General features: G+C 44.6%; 1 pseudogene; it reads right to left on the bottom strand.

Moving 5' to 3' along the window:
* The window catches only part of LOC144821896 (GDNF family receptor alpha-4-like), a 249566-nt pseudogene that overhangs the window by 171144 nt on the left and 59558 nt on the right, over positions 1 to 18864 (bottom strand).

The raw sequence follows: 18864 nt of genomic DNA, 5'->3' as shown, positions 1-18864 counted from the left end.
TCTTGCGTGTGGTGCAGGAGTACTGCATTACCTGAAAAAAAATAAAAAAGAAAAGCAGAAGAAGATGTGTGTTGGATGTCTGAGGGTGATTGGGTGCCCTCTGGAGGATGGGTGCAGGACCTTGCACCTACCCTCCTGCAGTGCACCGCTAAAGGTTGTGTGTAGTGGGCAGTTACCCACCCATGGTGGAGTTGGGCGCATGGTCTAGGTCTCTGGGTGGCTAAACCCCTTTGCTTGCTGGCATTTACCGTGCACAGCGGGGAGTAGCGTGGACGGCCTAGCGCTCGACCAGCCGTGGACATCCGCAGGTACCCAACACAGATTTCCTTCTCCGGCCGGGGAGTGGATGTATGCAGTGGGGTTGGTCAGCCACAGCAGAATTGGGCGCAGGGCCTGGCCAGAGTCAGTGAAGCTGCAGTGTCATTGGCTGTAGGCTGCCAAGAGGGAGGGGTTGGTTTTTGCTCAAGTTTGAAAATCAATATTGATAAAAAAAACTGAGAAATTCATTTAAAAAAATCCACCTGCATTGTGGCTTCCTTCTAAACACGCTTATGTACAATCCCAACATCACAACCTGTGCCCACCACCCAACCGTCCATCCTTATTCACAGTGTTTGTCCTTCAACCTCAACCAAGATACCTTTATTAAAACTTGAGCATCAATGGAGGCCAGATGTTCTTGTTCTCCCCTTGACTTCCTTCTGGCTCCTACTCAGTGTTGTGATACTTGTAGAGATAATCCTTACCCCACTATTCTCTTAGCTCCCTCTCCTGTCTCTTCCACCACTCCATTCCTTGACGTCTCCTTCCACAGTTTCCTTAGCCATTTCTATGTTGATGACACGTTTCTCTATTCTTCTTTGCTTGATTTTAGATGGCTACGTGGAGCCTAGTGTCTACACCTGTTATAGCTAGGAGCTTCTATTGCACCACACAATAAATGGCCAGAATTGTTCCGTCTCTGAGAGCCCTCTCACCAGACTCAATTGAAGCTTCATTCTTGATCTGCTACCAGAGGGTTTATTTTGACAGTGGAAAGAGTCTTGTAACTTTTACATTTCCAGCTACCACCTTCTCACCATTTATATCACCTGCCCCTACTGCCCCTTACAGTTAGCCCTTACTCTAACAAACATATCACTCGCTAGAAAGCTGCACTGAAGTACACCTCCCACTTACTTGATAAATTCTTCAATTTAGCCACCTGCCGTCTAATTCAGCGCTGTTGGATTGACAACCATTCCCTTTGTAGGAATAAGTCAGAGAGGCTCCATGTCTGATATATTCTGAAACGGCTGCAACGCATCCAGAACGCCTCGGCACGACTGATCCTCGACATCCCCCGCCGCAGCCACATCACACCCCACCTGAAAGACCTACACTGGCTCCCCGTCAACAAGAGGATAACCTTCAAGCTCCTCATCCACGCACACAAGGCCCTCCACAACGCCCGCCCAGCGTACCTCAACAAACGACTCAGCTTCTACGCCCCTACCCGCAAGCTCCGCTCACCTCACCCTCGCCACAGTGCCAAGCATCCGACAAACAACCACCGGCAGCAGATCCTTCTCCCACCTCGCCGCCAAGACCTGGAACACCCTCCCCACCAACCTACGGCAGACCCAAGACCTCCTGGCCTTCAGACGACTTCTCAAGACCTGACTCTTTGATCAGTAGCGGCATTCCCCCCCCCCCCCCCCTGCCCCCCCCCAGCGCCTTGAGACCCTCATGGGTATGTAGCGCGCTCACCAAATGTCATGATTGATTGATTGATTGATATTTGTTTCAGCCCTATTTTCATAGTAATGGCCATCTCCCTCCATAACCGTGACCTTCTGCCTTCAATCACTAATACTGCAGCATAACATAGACGGGTGGGGCCCTATGCAAAATGAGGGCCCAGCCTCTAAGATATAATGGAGACTCTTATGCCGCAGACAGAGAAAGGTGTTTGGTCACGCATAGGGACCTTAATTGCAGCAAAATACCCATCATTGCTATAAACCCATTGAGATAGATTCAGTTGTTGATCCTTCTTCCACTCATCCACTACAGGGCCCTCATCATTGAACTGCCAGTACATTGAGTACATTCAAAATAGCGCCTAGCTCTGCCTCTGCTGGGAGCAAATTTACAAGACAAAAAGCAGTGCGGTGCTGCAAGCAATTTTACTGCGCCGAGCTGTGTCATTGCCTAAGTGCAGAATGAACCGTACTTACAAAAATATGGCACATTCCTGTACTCACCCTGTGCACGCACAGCTGCATACATAGAAAGAGCAAAAAAATTGAGGAGAAATAAAAGCATTTCTCCTCATTGCGCTACCGTTACGCCTCCCCTGGGGAGACGTAAGTTTTTGGCGCTGCATCAGATTTACGATTCCTTGTAAATCTGGGGCAGTGTCGAAAAGCCATGCGTGTTGCTTGGAACGCCCACAGCAACACCCATTGCACGCCCCTTTAGCGCAGAAAACTGCATTAAAAGAAATGATATTTACGAGGCTGTGTGAAGCCACGCAAAGTGGCTTAGCACTGCATTATAAATATAGAGCAGGACACAGAGCCACCGGAGCATCACAAAAAGTGACGCTCCGGTGGTGCTGGGGACTTGTAAATGAGGCCCCAAGTGTGTCAAAACCTCGCTGTCCCTCAGCTACGCTTATATATAAAATACCGTGATTGCTCCAGTGACTCCAACGATGGCACGGCTCCGGGCATCTACAACTAGGGGGCCATCTTTAAGTGCCAGGAGAGCAGCAGAGCTCGGCTCAGGTGGTAAAGACCACTTCATTTACAGCATCCAACATACTTGCTTTGGATTTGGTCTGTACACATAAAGGTCAATGTTTGATGTTACTGTGGGAGCCATCTTGAATTGCCTCTCTCCTCTTTCTCTATTCTCTGATGCACCCACTACTAAATTCATACGGACTGTCTGATGAGGTACACTTGGATAATTTCCATTGTAGATGCTCTGTTTGTTTAATTAATACAAGTGCAATCTTCTTATAGTGACGTTAACATGGATAACAGAATGTGACACCTCATCTGCATCTTCCTGTTTCTGGACTTTTTCGGACACTTGTTTTTTGCTGGACCATGTCCAATCTACTTTATGACCAAAGAAAAAAGGGATCAAAGCACTAATTCCCGCATTGATCTAATGTCTCCTACAATTCCTGAGAGGCAAAAAGAAGGTGCTGATAGCCTGAGACACAGTCCCCTATTTCCCATGAAGATTAAGTGAGAAAAATATGATTATCTCTTCAAATTAAATGCACAAAATTGTCAATCATGTGGTCATCTGGTTCGTCGATAGTACCTATCGACGAACCAGATGACCACATGATTGACGACACGCGTACTCCTGTGGTTACACTTTGCAGTATCTACTGAAAAACATAAAGCCATCTCTATATTGCCAAAAAATTGATAGGTAATCTTTTAAAATTACCGGGGTTGAATTGATTATCGACAGGCACATATATCCTGGAATAATATTATAAACTTGCTATGCCCTGAAGAAGTCCGGTAACGGATGAAACGCGTTGGCTATTTCACTGAAAACAAGAATTGAATAAAGATCAAGTTTTAAACTTTCAGAACTTGTGTCTGACTTCACTTTGGGAAAATGAATGTGAACCCTCAAACTTGTGAATAGTATTGTATAAGGATTGTTGTCCAAATATACATGCAAATCTGACTTATTAGAAAGGTGCGAAGCCACAATTTTGTGCGTCCAATCTACTTCATGGCATCTTCATAAATGAAAGAACAAACATGCCAATGTGGTCACTAGAGTTCCAGAACTTGGTGACCTTGTGAGTGGAAAATGTTTATACCAGAAGAATATGGAAAACAAGACCCTCAGCCGTAAGAAGGTAAGTGTACCTGCAGTGAAGGACGCCAGCCTGATGGAGGCCACGCCTCGCGCAAATGGCTCGTACGGGGAACTTTGCAACACGTTCATTCCTGTAAGAAAATAAACACAATCACAAAATCATGGCTGGTTTGTGAGAACATAGAGCAACTTTGGCATATGATGAATAGTTAATGAGATATGCAGAAAGACAACTGGCTAAACATCAGACTGTTAAGTCTGTCATTTGCTACATTGCCCTGCATTTTGTTTTGATGTGACAGTTGCAAAAATGGTGAAAGGTTGTATTTCCTGCACCTAAGAATTTTACAACTTATTGTTGGGATTTTGTAAAGAGCTACAAGCTGTCATGCAACATCTGAAGAGCATCAATTGAGGGTGCCTCATTTTTTTCAAAATCAGTTCAAGGCTAGGGGTGTGCGAAATTAACATAATTTTCTTTAATGTAATTACGCGAAATTCTGCAAAGTTACATGAAAATATGACAAATGCAAATCTTTCATTTCATTCTATATATAATAGCGAGACATGCACCCTCCAGTAAATTTTTGACACAAGAACGCATTCTGTGCTAAAATAATAGTCTTGAGAGCAAAAGTATTACAAATAACAGCCACCCTCATTTTTTTCTTCTCTTGCTTTGCACATTTGCAACACGAAGCATATTTACAAGGCCATCATACTTGTACCACACAACATGGTACATGCACAACGCAAAGCTCCATGTCATATTTATGAAGCCACGCAAAACCACTCTATGTGGCTTTGAATAGCTTCACAAACATGGAGTGATGCAATGCCGCGTTGCCTTACTTTGTGCAAGGGAGGAGTTCCATGGGTGCTGAGGTAGGTGTTCCAAAGCAACTCCCACGGTTTTCGATGAATTCCCAGATTTACATGGACTTTGTTTAAACCTGGGAACGCGTCAAAATCTTACCCCCCACGAGAGGTATAATGAGGAGAAATATCTTTATTTTTCCTCGTTTTTTGATCTTTCCAGCAGCACACATGGATAAGGAAAAACGCCTCGATGGATGGCTTTTATGCAGGAAGGTGCCCCTTTCTGCACAAAAACAATCCTGCTTACAACGCAGTCACCCTTGCACCTGGGTTAAAGGGTGCTTGTGTTAGTGCTAGATTGTCGAAACGGTGCCAGCGCAGGAGTAAAGGACAGGAGTGCACCGTATTGGATAAATACATGCATGCATTCCTGCTCTTTCCCTGTGGTGCAGGACAGCTCAGCAAGGTAGCATTCCCGTAAATGTGTCCCTAAAGGTTTACAGAGAATGGTGTGTAATTATGTGTACTGGCGTAATTTCTGAAATTTCGCGTAACAGGTGTAATGCAAAATTCCTGTAATTATGTGAATTGCGCATAATTAAATTTGCTCTAGGCCTATTCGAAGCGTGGGTATCTCAACTTACGCTTGCCTAATCCCATTAAAAAAGTGTTCTTCTTCACCCTAGAGTGGGAAGCGAGGTATGAGTTTACTTGTATTAGAACATTGGAATGTTGGTAGCTCCATTGAAAACAGTGGAGTGCTCCGGACTTCTAATGGCTGGTATTAGCCTGGAGCTCCAACATTCCAATGTTTCTTTGTTCACAACTCTGGCTGTCAACAAAGGCTTCAAGGACCCTGAGGGGATTCCAATCCCCTCGCGCTCCCATAAGGCTTTGTGGCAGAATGTTCTAATAGCCTTATAGCCCTTCATAACTGGGCTATACCGGCTACTAAAGTCCCTCTCCCTTGTTAAAGGCCCTCGCCTTCGGTTCGGGCCTTTAACGCTGGAGAGGGCCTTTAATAGCCGGTATAGCCCTCTACGGCGGGCTATAAGGCTATATTACAAGATAATGGGAAATTAGTTTTGGGAGTCATTATTTCTACACTGAATTCCTCATGTTTTTTTAAATTTTTAGTCAGATCTTCAGTCGGACATTTTGACGGCTTTCAGCAAGCAAAAAGCCAGGGTACAAAACTTCACATCTGCAATTTTCACTTGTGACTCAGTCACTCCTATCCCCAGCTCATTCTGGAATAATGTCTGGTTTGTGATGAGACCTCAAGCCAGCTTCAAAAAGATATGTTCAATCCAGCCCATGAGGCTAAAAAAGCTTTTGCTTATATGTTTTTGCTAGATGTTACAATCAAAATAGCCTCTTAATACTCAGTTGTTATTGTCATTTTGGTAGCTAGACACTAACTCACTCATTCAGGTCGGATTTGCCCTCAGCATTTCCCTGGAGGGGCAGATTTTTGGAGGCAGGGGTCCAATGCCAGTAACTCTGTGAATTTATAGGATCCTAGAGGGTAGTTGCAGCAGGCACAGAGAGGGCTTCGTGAGAAGTGTCACAGGAAAGAACATATTTACCCGCCTGCTAATATAAACCACACCACCAAAAACGTTGTTGCAACAATGAAGTCTTTTTTTTTTTTTAACTTTATTTTCCCATTTTGTCATTACATTAAGACAAATAAAACTTGTAACCCAGAACCCCGTGTGGGCAATACCGTATACATACAAAATATATATCTGTGTATACAAACATTGTTGTCAAACAGTTATACAGTAAGTGTACATCACTATTTGCCATAGTGCCTTGTTGTTACAGTGCCATCAGTCTGTGTATTGTAGCTTTCTTTGTATTGTGATCGAGGTCAATACAGTATTTATCCAGAACGTATCACTATTGTCAACCTGTATTTCCTGCACACTAGTTCACACTAAGCACTATTACACTTTCATCCTAATCCTGTACGTTGGTCATCGGATGTCGACTTATGAAATGAAATGAAAAAAATATTTAATAAAGCGCACTGCGGCCAAGCGGCTTCCTGGCGCTGGGGACCTGATCAGAGCTCGCAGAGGGAACCCAGGGAGACTAGGAGGGGAATGCCTGAGAGAAAAGGAAAGTTTTGAGGGCTTTGCGGAAGTGAGTGTAGATGGGGATGGAACGAATGGAAAGTGGAAGACTGTTCCAGAGCTGGGGGGCCAGGACTGAGAACCGGGTGCCCCCCGTTCTGGATTTACGGAAGCGGGGGATGTGCAGAAGAGAGAGGGAGGAGGAGCGAAGAGTGCGGCTGGGGACATGAGAGAAAATGAGAGAAGTGATGAGCAGGGGAGCAGAGCGAGAATGAGCCCGAAAGGCTAGACAGGCCAGTTTAAAGAAAGATCTGAAACGGACAGGAAGCCAATGAAGGGACTTGAGAGCAGGGGTGATGTGAGAGGATTTAGAGAGGGAGAGGATGAGGCGGGCAGCTTGGTTTTGAATGGCCTGGAGTCGGCGGATTTCGTAGGCGGGTATGCCCACGTAGAGGCCATTCCCATAGTCGAGGCGGGAGGTGACAAGGGCCATGACTATGGTTTTAAGTGCGTCGGTGGAAAAAAACCGCAAAATTTTCCGGATAAGACGGAGGGACAAAAAACAAGAAGACACGACGGAACTGATCTGACTGTGCATGGATAAGTCATGGCTGACTTTGATACCAAGGGTACGAACGGAGGAAGCGGGCAAGGGAGGGGGACCAAAAGATAGGGGCCAGTGTGCAGGAGACCAAGGATTCGAGGGACCACCAGTGAGGACAAGTTCCGTCTTGTCTGGATTGAGCTTCAAGTGGTTAGCACTCATCCACTCAGAAATAAAAACTAAGGAGGAACAAAACTTAGGAAGAGAATCAGGGGTAGAAGAAAGGTCAAAAACGAGCTGGAGGTCATCGACGTAATTGTACACAGAGACCCCCAGCTCAAGAAGGGAGGTGATGAGGGGATGGATATAAAGATTGAAAAGAAGGGGGGAAAGAGAGGAACCTTGGGGAACGCCACAGGTGACCGGGCGGGGAGGGGCAGAGAAGCCGGAGAGGTGAACCGCCTGGGACCTGTCCCGAAGGAAGGACGCGAGCCAAGAGAAGGCCGCGCCCGAATGCCCGCTGCGCTGACACGGTCGAGAAGGATGGAGTGGTCGACCGTGTCAAACGCAGCGGCAACTCCAGCAGGTAGCGTCGGTACGGGCCCCATACGCACACTCAGCTGCGGTCAGTAGTGGGAGTACCTGCCGGGCGGTGACGTGGGGAGGGACAGAGTGGGGGGTAGTAATCTATGGATTACAGAGCTTTACAGGTAAGTAAACATATAAATAAATAAAACGAATTTTGTTGCGCGGACTGCATCGCATTGGGGGATTACTACCCCCCTGCCCTACCCCTCCCCCTCACCATGTCACCGCCCGGCAGGTACTCCCACTACCGACCGCGGCTGCGCACACTTCAATGGCAACAGCTCATTGTAGCTCTCCGATTGCATGGAACAGTATGCGAGGTCTGTCTTCCACTCCGATATGGTGGGAAGCGGGCCTTTCATTCAACGCATGGCTACTCTCCTCTTTGCCAGCAATAAACGAATGGCCGCTACTTTGCGCATTCCCTTCGGTATTACCTTGTCGTAGCCTAATAAAGCTGTTAGTGGTGTTTCGGGAATTTCGCATCCCAGCATTTTGATCAATATCTGGTACACCTCCCTCCAGAATGTGTGAATACCTGGGCACTCCCAAGCCAGGTGCTTAAAATGTGCATTTGGAGCCTTGCAACGAATACATTGATCTGTGTCCCTTAGCCCGTATTTAAAAAGCCTTGCTGGTGTGTAGTATGTTCTGTGTATATATTTGAAGTGCAGCAATCTATGTTTGCCATTCATTGATATCGTTTTCGTGTTCTTAAAACGCCAGGGGCCAGATGTAGGTAGCCCTTTACCGGTCGGAAACGGCCGAAAATACAGATTTTCGGCCGTTTCTGACCAGTAAGGGGCTATGGAGATGTAGGGGTTAGATAAACGTACATTTTCGGTAATTTTACAGATTCGGTAATTTTACCGAATCGGTAAAATGATAGAATCGGTAAATTTACAGATTCTGTAAATTTTACCGATTCGGTAAATTTACCATTCGGTAAAAATACCAAAAATGTATTTTGTGATGTAGGTAGCACTTCTAACAGTGCTGCAGGGCCTTTAGAATTCGGTATTTACCATGCAATACAATTGCATGGTAAATTACGAATTCTTGTGTACATGCACATCTGTGCATGTACACCTGTGCCAGGGCCTTAGGGCATGTCTGTGTGCCACATGGCGCAAACGCCAGTAACAGGGGTGCAACAGGGTGTCAAAGTGACACCCTGTCCGCCTTAGCAATTCGGTATTTTTACCGATTCGGTAAATACCGAATCGGTATTCGCTATTGAATCCTATGGGCTTCAATGCCCATAGGATTCAATAGCAAATACCGATTCGGTATTTACCGAATCTTACCGATTCGGTAAAATAAAAATACCGATTTTTTACCTACATCTCATTTACAGATTCATAAATACCGAATCGGTAAAATTCGGTATTTATGAATCGGTAAATGAGATTTACCTACATCTGGCCCCAGGTCCACTGTGCATCAGTCATCACCGCCCTTAGTCCTTCCTACCATTCCTTCTGATACTTCGCTCTGTTATGACCACCCTGTGGTTTAAAAAGCTTAAATAACATTGTTATGCCATGTTGTGGAAACTGAATCTGTAATAGATAAGTGAGCGCTGGCATCGGGGCCGGTTCCTGCAGATTTAAGCCCGGTATTGCTCCTAAGGCTGTTCTGAATCTGAAATAATGGAAAACGTCCATTGCCGTGATCCCTCTCTTTGAGCAGAGACCTGGTTCCATGTTTTAACCACCCGACCCGGAACAGATCTCCCATGTATTCTATCTCTAACTTAGCCAATGTGCCCATTACTGCTCTGTCGTCCTGGATGGAAACCCACTGACACCACCTTAGTGGCAATTTAGGAGAGTAGCTCCATGAAAGTCTGGGCTTGACTGCAATCTTTGACAACTGCTGACCTGTGCAGTGTACAGGGTCTATTGCGCGGGGCTTAGGGCGGGCAGCACCTGTTAGTAAGGGTGGCAGTGATATCGGCGATACCCTGTGTTCTTCTATGCGGAGATGCGGTAAGGTGGGGGGTCCCTGTAGTATCCTCAGGATGTACATATGTTCATTTACTCCTCTGCATCTAGCTGCTCAGCCAGTGTGAGTTTTCTAGTTAGAATGTTAGTGTGAGTGGAATGTTTGGGTGCATGAGTGTTGTCAGTTGAGAAGGGGCTGAGCAGCTAGGAGGCTGCTCCTGGTGGGTCTTATTATATCTACATCTAAGAACTTAATAAACAACTTCTACTTCTACCTGGCCTGGTCTACAGCGTCTACTTATGACTCATGAACATGTACATGTGGGACCAGCCCACTACATTTATGGCGACGAGGATGGGATTCGAACCCGCGCGTGCAAAGCACAATCCTTGTTTTCTTTGCGGCGACAGGCACACCATTGACATTTGTTGTGCATTTCTACTCTATTTAATGCTTAAATATTTTCTGTTTTCTCTTACAGATAAAAGAAGCCTAGGCATTTTTTTAGTGGCTTGTTATTGCAGTATGCCAACTTCGCTAAATGTGTTCCTTATAGATGTTTTGTTGGTATGGGAGTGGGTTTTTAGTCCTATGTCCCTTTGTTTCATATATTTTATCCCTGCCTAGGGATGGGAGTGGGATTTTTAAGTCCCATGATCCCATGTTACAGTTATTTTATCCCTGCCTAGGGATGGGAGTGGGTTTTTAGTCCCATCACCCCACGTTCATTTTGAATGGGTATTAGCCCCATTTCTCTATTTAAAGGGGTTGTCAGTCCCACCTTTGTTATTTGTGTGTTGGGTGTCAGTCCCTTCACTTCGATGTTCGTTGTTGTGTGTGTGGGTTGTCATCTTTTGATGCCACACTGTGCTGCATTCTGTTTTCATGCTACACAAGTCCTTTGGTTTTAGTCCCATGCCACATTATTTTTACATTTGGGTGTCAGTCCCAAACAATTTTTCACTTGGGTTTTAGTCCCATAGTGTCCCTCACAGTAGGGGTGGCGTATTGGGTTTTTGCCACAGTTTTCTCACGTGAGAAATACTTCCTGGGGTGTCGTTACACCCATTGTAGTTTACTCTGGGGTTATGTTTCCCCTCACTTATGTTTTTCTTGCTCACTTGTAGTATGTGGGCTCTTCATTCACTTACTTATTTTATTTGTTCATTATTAAAGGAGGAGTATAGTGTTAGTGTTTTTCTATCCCTATCGCTTTCTTCTTTCTTTCTTTTCTTGGTTGTCTGTTTTCCCTCTCGCGATGTGATTTCACACTTATCCCTGGGTTTACAGATTTCTTGCTACAACTGTATATTTTTTACTGTGTATAGTTTTTCCCTTCATTGTTATTTTCTCTTTTGTTTTTCGTTTTGAGAGGAAGAGGATAATGTAGTATCCTCAGGTTGTACATATGTTCATTTACTCCTCTGCATCTAGCTGCTCAGCCAGTGTGAGTGTTCTAGTTAGAATGTTAGTGTGAGTGGAATGTTTGGGTGCATGAGTGTTGTCAGTTGAGGATGGGCTGAGCAGCTAGGGGGCTGCTTCTGGTGGGGCTTATTATATATACATCTAAGAACTTAATAAACAACTTCTACTTCTACCTGGCCTGGTCTACAGCGTCTACTTATGACTCATGAACATGTGGGGCCAGCCCACTACAGTCCCTTTATCCAGTAATGCGCATGTAATGTCTGTGCTGCGCTATAATACCTTTCCATGTCTGGTAAGCTCAATCCCCCTCCTCAAAGGGCTTTAGTAAATTGTCCCAGTTAACCCAGGATTGTTTTCCCGCCCAGACCAGTCTCAGCAGTAATGCGCGCAGTGTACGAAAGAAGGACTGTGCTAAATTCATCGGAATATTGACAAATAAAAGCAAGAATGAAGTAGTTGCTGTCAAGCCGGCACGTGCTGAAGCTACGCCTTCATGTGCAGCCGATCTCAAAGAAAGTCTGCAGTCCTCGTTGGGGATCAGCCAATCACCAATGGATGGAATAGTCACAAATGGAATTTGATTAGATGTTAAATGATAGGTATAACGAGAAGGGAAACCTTGGGGAAACTACGTTCCCCCCTTTGTATCGCAACTACCGCCAAAATATCATCATCAATTTTAGTCATAGATCTAGTAACTGCTGCTACAGAGAACGTGGCTACTGCAGATTTGGCTGCCTCACCAGCCAGAGAATTACCAACAGCGTGTGCTCCCACACGTTGATGGCCCAAAGTATGAATAACATGAGAGAGTGGCAAACGTTACTTAACAGCGGACACTCTGACCCAATGTGTTTTATGCTTAATTGCGCTGCCTTTAGAATCTCGAAAATCATTTTGTGTCCAGAAGAATAAGTTGTCATTGAAGCATTGTACACAATAAAATGTATCACACACTACAAGCGTAGGCACCACCGGACCAGCAAATTCAAGAGCTAAAACCAAAGCACATAACTCGGCCAATTGTGCCTTGCCATCCCCAAGGGACTGTGTGTGCACCAAGGAGGATTAAATATCACAATCTACTATTGTACCTGCCACAATTGCGCAGCAGCTGAATAAGCATGTTTAGAACCAATGGCTGGCTGCGCAGATCTACCAGTGTAAATAATACATTTGTACTGATCAAGAGGGAGCAATGATAAAGGAGGAGGATGAACATGTTCATATTATAAAAACTCTTGTGTTTGCAAAGAAGGGTCAAAGATAAAATTGACGTCAGCCGATGTCAATGAACTGGCCCATTGTATCCAACATGGATGTAAAGCCTTAGAATTGGGAGCACTCGCCTTTGTGACAGCTTCAAAAGCAAGCACGGGCAAGACCATGAAAATGAGTTTTCCCTGAGCCAGCGAGCGTTATTCAAGAATCACCATTTGTACGGCTGTCAATATTTTTTCTGTAGAAGAAAAACACATATCTACCAAAGTATACAAATGTGATCTATAAGCAATGGGGACCGTGTCCCCCTCATTGAAAGTTAAGTAAGTGAACCTAACCCTTGAACCTGGTACAATCCGTTTGACCAAATTAGTTGCATTATGTCTCCTTAACAAGAATTGAGTCGCAAGCAGATTAGACTGTAAAGAACTAAATACAGCTATAAGTTCCGGAAGCCAACTGGAAGACGAAAAAGAGGGTTGTATCAATGCATAAAGCAATTTGATAAGCTGGGAGTAATTAGGAATGTAAGTCCTGCCAAAATTTTTTTAAAAAACAGCAGAGACTGCAATTTTGTAAGTGTAGAAGGAGGCTGTAGTTGAGCACCTTTCTCCAAAAAGTGGGGGGCAACCCCCCTACTTTCGTTAATGAGTTCATAAGCAAGGAAAAGTACTGCCAGAAAGGCAATATGTGGTTTCACAAAATTATATTTGTAGCCTAATTTCGCAAAATGTGTGACAATGCGGTCCACGCGCATAAGATCCTGAGTCATCTCACCATCTGTCAAATAAATGTAATCGACGTACGAAAAGGCATCAGGGTCAATATCATATAAAATTTAAACAAAGTGTGCCACAAACACACCTGGGCTATTCTCATATCCCATAGGCAACCTCGCATAGCATCATTGATTGCCATGGGCACTGAGGCGGTCAAATCACGGCTGTCAGGAGCCAAAGTATAGTTAAAAAAGCTGTTGCAAATATCCAAAGTAGGTTGATACTTTTTTCGAACAATGCCGTTTACTAACGCACACTATGCGTGTTCTGAATCACAAAGGTACGGACATGACTATTCAAATGTCTATAGTTTAAAACTATATGATATGAACCGTCCGGTTTCAATATCGGAAAAAGAGGATTATTCATCGAAGAAACACAGGGTTCAATCACTCCCTGATATTCCAATTGAGTAAAAATGTAATTTAATGATGCTCTAGCGTCACGCTTAATTGGATACTGGGGTTGGGGCTTTGGTGTAGAATACAAAGGAATCACATGAATAGTAGAATCCTTGTCCCAACCTGCCTGATTTCAATATAATGCTGGAGCAAGGGATAATGCCCACTCCAAAGCATAAGCAGGTTTATCCTCATCAGGTATGTATTGCGAAGAACTGGGTAGAATACACGTCTTCCCCTCTGGAGGAAGCAAGGACAAAAAGGAGAAGACCAATCAACCTCTGCCAATAACATGTCATAAGAAGATGTTGGATTTTCCCAAAAGACTGCTTTAACTGGGCGTTTATTATCACTTTTAATTTGGAGGCTCACTTCATGAAGGCTATCAGGTGGAGCAAAACTAGTATCTGCTGTTTCAGCAGTAATAAAAGTGTCAGTTGCTTTTGCCTGGTGGAGTGACGGCCGCACTATGGTTACCTCCACCGCGCTGTCGAGGAGGGTTACCGCCCAACTCCTGTTGAGGGGGAGGGTTCTCACCATCTGAGGCATACTTTGCAGTCAAAGCAGCAACTTTTTTCTTCTGAAACGGGGCACAATATTGAGGTGGTACCTCCTGCTTGACTTTCACATCAAACTGGCGCTGCGGATCATGTCTCGTTTGCGTAGACTCACCTTGTCTGCGATCCTGTCTCCCTCCTCTGCTGATTTATTGATCCGATGATTCTTGAAAGGAACAAGGAGAACGAGGACCAGGAACCTGGAACCTCTCCGGTGTCTTAATTTTAGAGTGGTCACGAACATCATATCTATGCTCAGAAGCGTCTGGTGTAGGCGAACCTGCAGCAGGACTTAGCTTCTGTTGTTGCTGCAGCATATTTTTGTCCCATGCCTTTTTAGGACAGACTACAAACAACACCGCTGGTCTGGTTGCTCCAGACTGGCCCTCGCTCCCCTGAAAAGGAGCACCCGCTCTGACCTTGCTGGTCCGAATGAGAAGCTTGCATTGATTTCTGCATGGCTTGCATTAGCCAAGGCCTGTTTGCTCCGATCAAGAAGCCGACACCGCCATCAGCTAGAGCCTTTGTGGGACAGCTCGTAACCAACGCCTGGACGTCCTTGACTTCTTTGTGTCCACGTGGCTGCAGAGACAATCTTCACCTCATTACCTGTTTGCACCCGACATCGTCTGGTTCCATCCTGGTTCCACGGTAGTCACTGGCTAGTGACTTTGAACATTGTCCCCTCTGCTTTCAGGTCTTCACCTCTTCAGATCCACCCTTGGATCCACCGTAACTCTCTTCGACGACCCGCCTGCAGCATCTTCATCTCCAGGCACCATCGACCTGCGTGACGAAACCCGACACTACTTCGCACCTGTGCACCCGCCTCCTGTGGGTGAGGTAACTCAGCAACGCCAGTGTTCCTACACTGGTACACACCTCTAGTGCCTAGGTCTAAAGTTTTGTCCATCTAGGTCCATCGGAAGGTTCCTTAAACACTAACTTTGTAACTTTTACGCACCATTGACTTAACATTGGTGCATGTGTGTGCTTTAAGCGCTGCACCCGAGTCCCGCGGGCCTTTCCCGACTCCTTCACTGTTAGTCCCGAACAGCTCCAGCGATTCCCCAGGCCCTAGGCCTATTTCCTTTCCCATTGGTGGTTCTTATACCACTTTTTTAGTATATGGTTTAGGTGGCCCCTAGGGCTCATACATATTGTGCAACTTTCGTGTGTTTAAACTGTGTTTTGTTTTAACGCATTTGCTTCTGTGCTCATAAAGAGTATAGGGGATATTTGTAGTAAATAAATATATATATATTTTCAATATATATCTGTGTGGTGTCCTTTCATTTGGTATTCAAGGGGATTGTGTATGGTAAAACAGCTTGCTTCACATGCCTTTACAGAGTTTAGCCTAAGACTGCTTTGCCCATGCTACCACTAGGATAGCTGGTCTATAAGGTTGACTTACAACCAATCATCATAAGGGTTGCTTGGCATGGTACAAGGTGATCACTAGAACTAGTGAGCAGCATATACCAGGCCAACTTCTCACAGCGGATAGGTGCCACAATAGCAACAGGTTGTGCCATGTTTATAAATAAATCAATGAGTAAAATGTCAGCGCAAAATAGGGTCTAAATACCTTTTCAACTTCAAGCTTGAAAAACCTATAGAAATAGGGAAGCCCTACAAATACAGGAGGCAACCCCCCCGCCCCCCACCACGGATGTCTCTGGGAACCGTTGAGAGGATATGGTGGAAAAGCACATGCGCTTTTAGGGGTCTCGAGAATAAGTACTAGACCAAACGTTGGCTGCTCCATGTTGCAAGGATTATGCCCAAGAACAGAACTATGCACAGGCATGTGGGACCTTAGTGTATAGGGGCTCAGTCTTCCTACCACCCATGAGCCCAGGACTGACTAGCTATCGTGTGTCACTTGCTGTCCTACTCACTCACAGAGAAACAAGTGATTAGACACCCCAGAACACAACACTCCCAGATCTCTCAGGAATCGCGGTAGCAAGACACATCCTTTTACTCACACTCTTGTACTTGTCCACAATAAGATCGGTCAGAGATATGAACAAGTTTAAAATATTTATTTTAACTAACGTGCCCTAACATGTAGTATACGTGCCACAACAAGCAGGAAAATGCATAATACAAATACAGACTACAGTCAGCATAGTAGCTAGTCCATAAATCATGGAAGGAGATGTAATTGTGAAAAGACAATATAGCCTAACATCCCAACCCTTGCTTAGAAATAGTATTTTTATATATTAGAAGATCTCTGGGCTTTGTCAGCAGACCCCATACCTTAGCCTATAGATGGTAGATCTACATCATAGGTGCTGTCTCGCTGTTCTTTCTCCAAATGTGGGCTCCCTATTCGTGTATCCCAATAAGACCAAAGTATGTTGTCCAAAACAACAGCTGTATCATTGTGTTTTGTCTAGGTGCTAAGACCCGGCCAAAACAAAATAACAAGGGGCATTGCTTTTTGACCTTGTCCAAGATGATCAGATAAAATCCCAGGAACCTGCAGAGTGTGAACACAGCGATGAGTTCTCATGTGAAAACAGCCATAGAAATTATTGCAAAAATAAAGTTGTGTAGTAACTTGCACAAAGCAGCGGGCAAACTGCAGCTTGCTCATGCTAACTTAGAGAATAAGACAATGTTCCCATGGGCCATGTGACACAAGTCTTCATATGGTTCTCCAGTGAAGTTGTCTGATTGTTTCACCATCTGGATCACAAAGAAGCCTAGAAATTTGTCTCTGACTATTTCAAGGATCTTAACCACAGCCTTGACCCCACCACTGGTAATTACCACTAGTCCACCAGATCCCAATCCGTCCATTACTAATTATAACAAATGCTTATTGGTCAGCATGGTCAATCTTGTTCCCCTTGAAGCTACACAAATCAAAGCATTGTAAACAGATGAATAATAGGCCTTTTGACTCAATAAGGCTGTCACACTATGCTTTGAATGGAAATAGCGTACAACTCATTGCTTTTAGATCCTCTAGTCGAAGGACTGAGCCAACGTCATGAGTTTACCAGTCCAGTGGGACCTTAAAAATGCATCACAGCTCTATTACTCTTCTGAGAAGAACTTGTCTCTTTAGTCAATCTAAAGCTGGAATTGAGAGATTCGTACACTGAAAGCGCTCGAGATAAAATGGCCGATCACACAGGGCCACGGTCAGCCGACTCTCTCCATCTGTTACCTTGCTTTAATAGAACACAGCTATTCTCGTGAAACCTGTCTTGTAAAGAGTTTGAAGTTATCTGACATACAACTGACCTAGCAATACCCGATTGCTAAATTCAGTGCAGCCTATTTGTGTTGTTGTTCATATGAACCAGGCAAGAGGGACCTTGGTTTTGAAAAATGGTATGTTGGAACCCAAAAAAAAACAAAAAACATTTCAAGCCTGCCATTTTCAGCCAGGGCATTAATCACAAGCTCTAATTACCTGAAATTATTGTCTTTGAATCTTTCAAGTGTGCTTCTACCTGATTAAGTTACAGTTTTTTGCCGGTATCAGCCGTAGACCACATCCAATGGCTAAACGATGACGGCAGCATATGGGCACGGCTCACATTAAACCTGTTGGCCACTTTAGATGCCGTCAGCCATTCCTACTCTTTCCCTAGTAGCTGAGGTCCGAAGGGGCTTGTTCATAACTGGCTACTATCGTTGCTGACTGGGTAACTACAGTCACAAATCAGACGGCGGAACACTACAGAAAAAGCTGCATTTCGATAGGCTCCTAGTCAACAGATACATAGCCAGTAGATTTAAATCTACTACCTGAGATAAGCCTCATTACAGTTTCAGCCCACGTATCATTACGCCTTCTTCCCATAAAGCTGCCTGTGAACATCACAGAATTCTATTAAAGAACTAGGGGCCCGATGTAGGTGGCCCATTACTGGTCGGTAAACCCGAAATACGGTAAATTTTAGGTTTACCGACCGGTATTGAGCCAATTGTGATGTAGGGGAGGATTGGGTAAATAACGAATCGGTATTTACCGATTCGGTATTTACCGAATCATCATTTACCAATTCGGTATTTACTGAATCGGTAAATGACATGTAGGAAGCACTTTTAAGAGTGCTGTTGTGCTTTAAGGATTCGTTATTTACCACCAACTATTAGTTGGTGGTAAATACTGAATACCTTTGAAAATGCAAATCTGTGCATTTTCAACAGTGCCATGTGGCACACATACATGCCCTTAGGGCATGTATGTGTGCCACATGTGCACACAAGCACCATTCAGGGGTGCAACAGGGTGTAACTGTGACACCCTGCCACCCTTGAAGCTTTCCCTATTTTACCGAATCGGTATTTACCGATTCAGTAATTCACATTCATGCCTTTGGGCCTACAGGCCCATAGGAATGAATGGAAATTACCGAATCGGTAAATACCGATTCGGTAATTACAGAATTGTACAGATTCGGTAATTTTTACCGATTTTTAGCTATATAGCATTTATCGATTCTAAAATACCGAATCGGTAAAATTCGGTATTTTAGAATCGGTAAATTTCAAATACCTACCTCTAGCCCTAGAATGTTAACTAGCTCACAGGTTATGGCTGCACTGGGAGATATGCTGCTGGGGAAGACAAATTTAGAAGCATCCACTTTCCTGTGCAAAAGGCTGAATATGTACATACAAATG

This window comes from Lissotriton helveticus, chromosome 2_2 (assembly GCF_964261635.1).
Source record: "Lissotriton helveticus chromosome 2_2, aLisHel1.1, whole genome shotgun sequence".
Taxonomy (NCBI): domain Eukaryota; kingdom Metazoa; phylum Chordata; class Amphibia; order Caudata; family Salamandridae; genus Lissotriton; species Lissotriton helveticus.
This window is presented reverse-complemented; position numbering and strand designations above follow the sequence as displayed.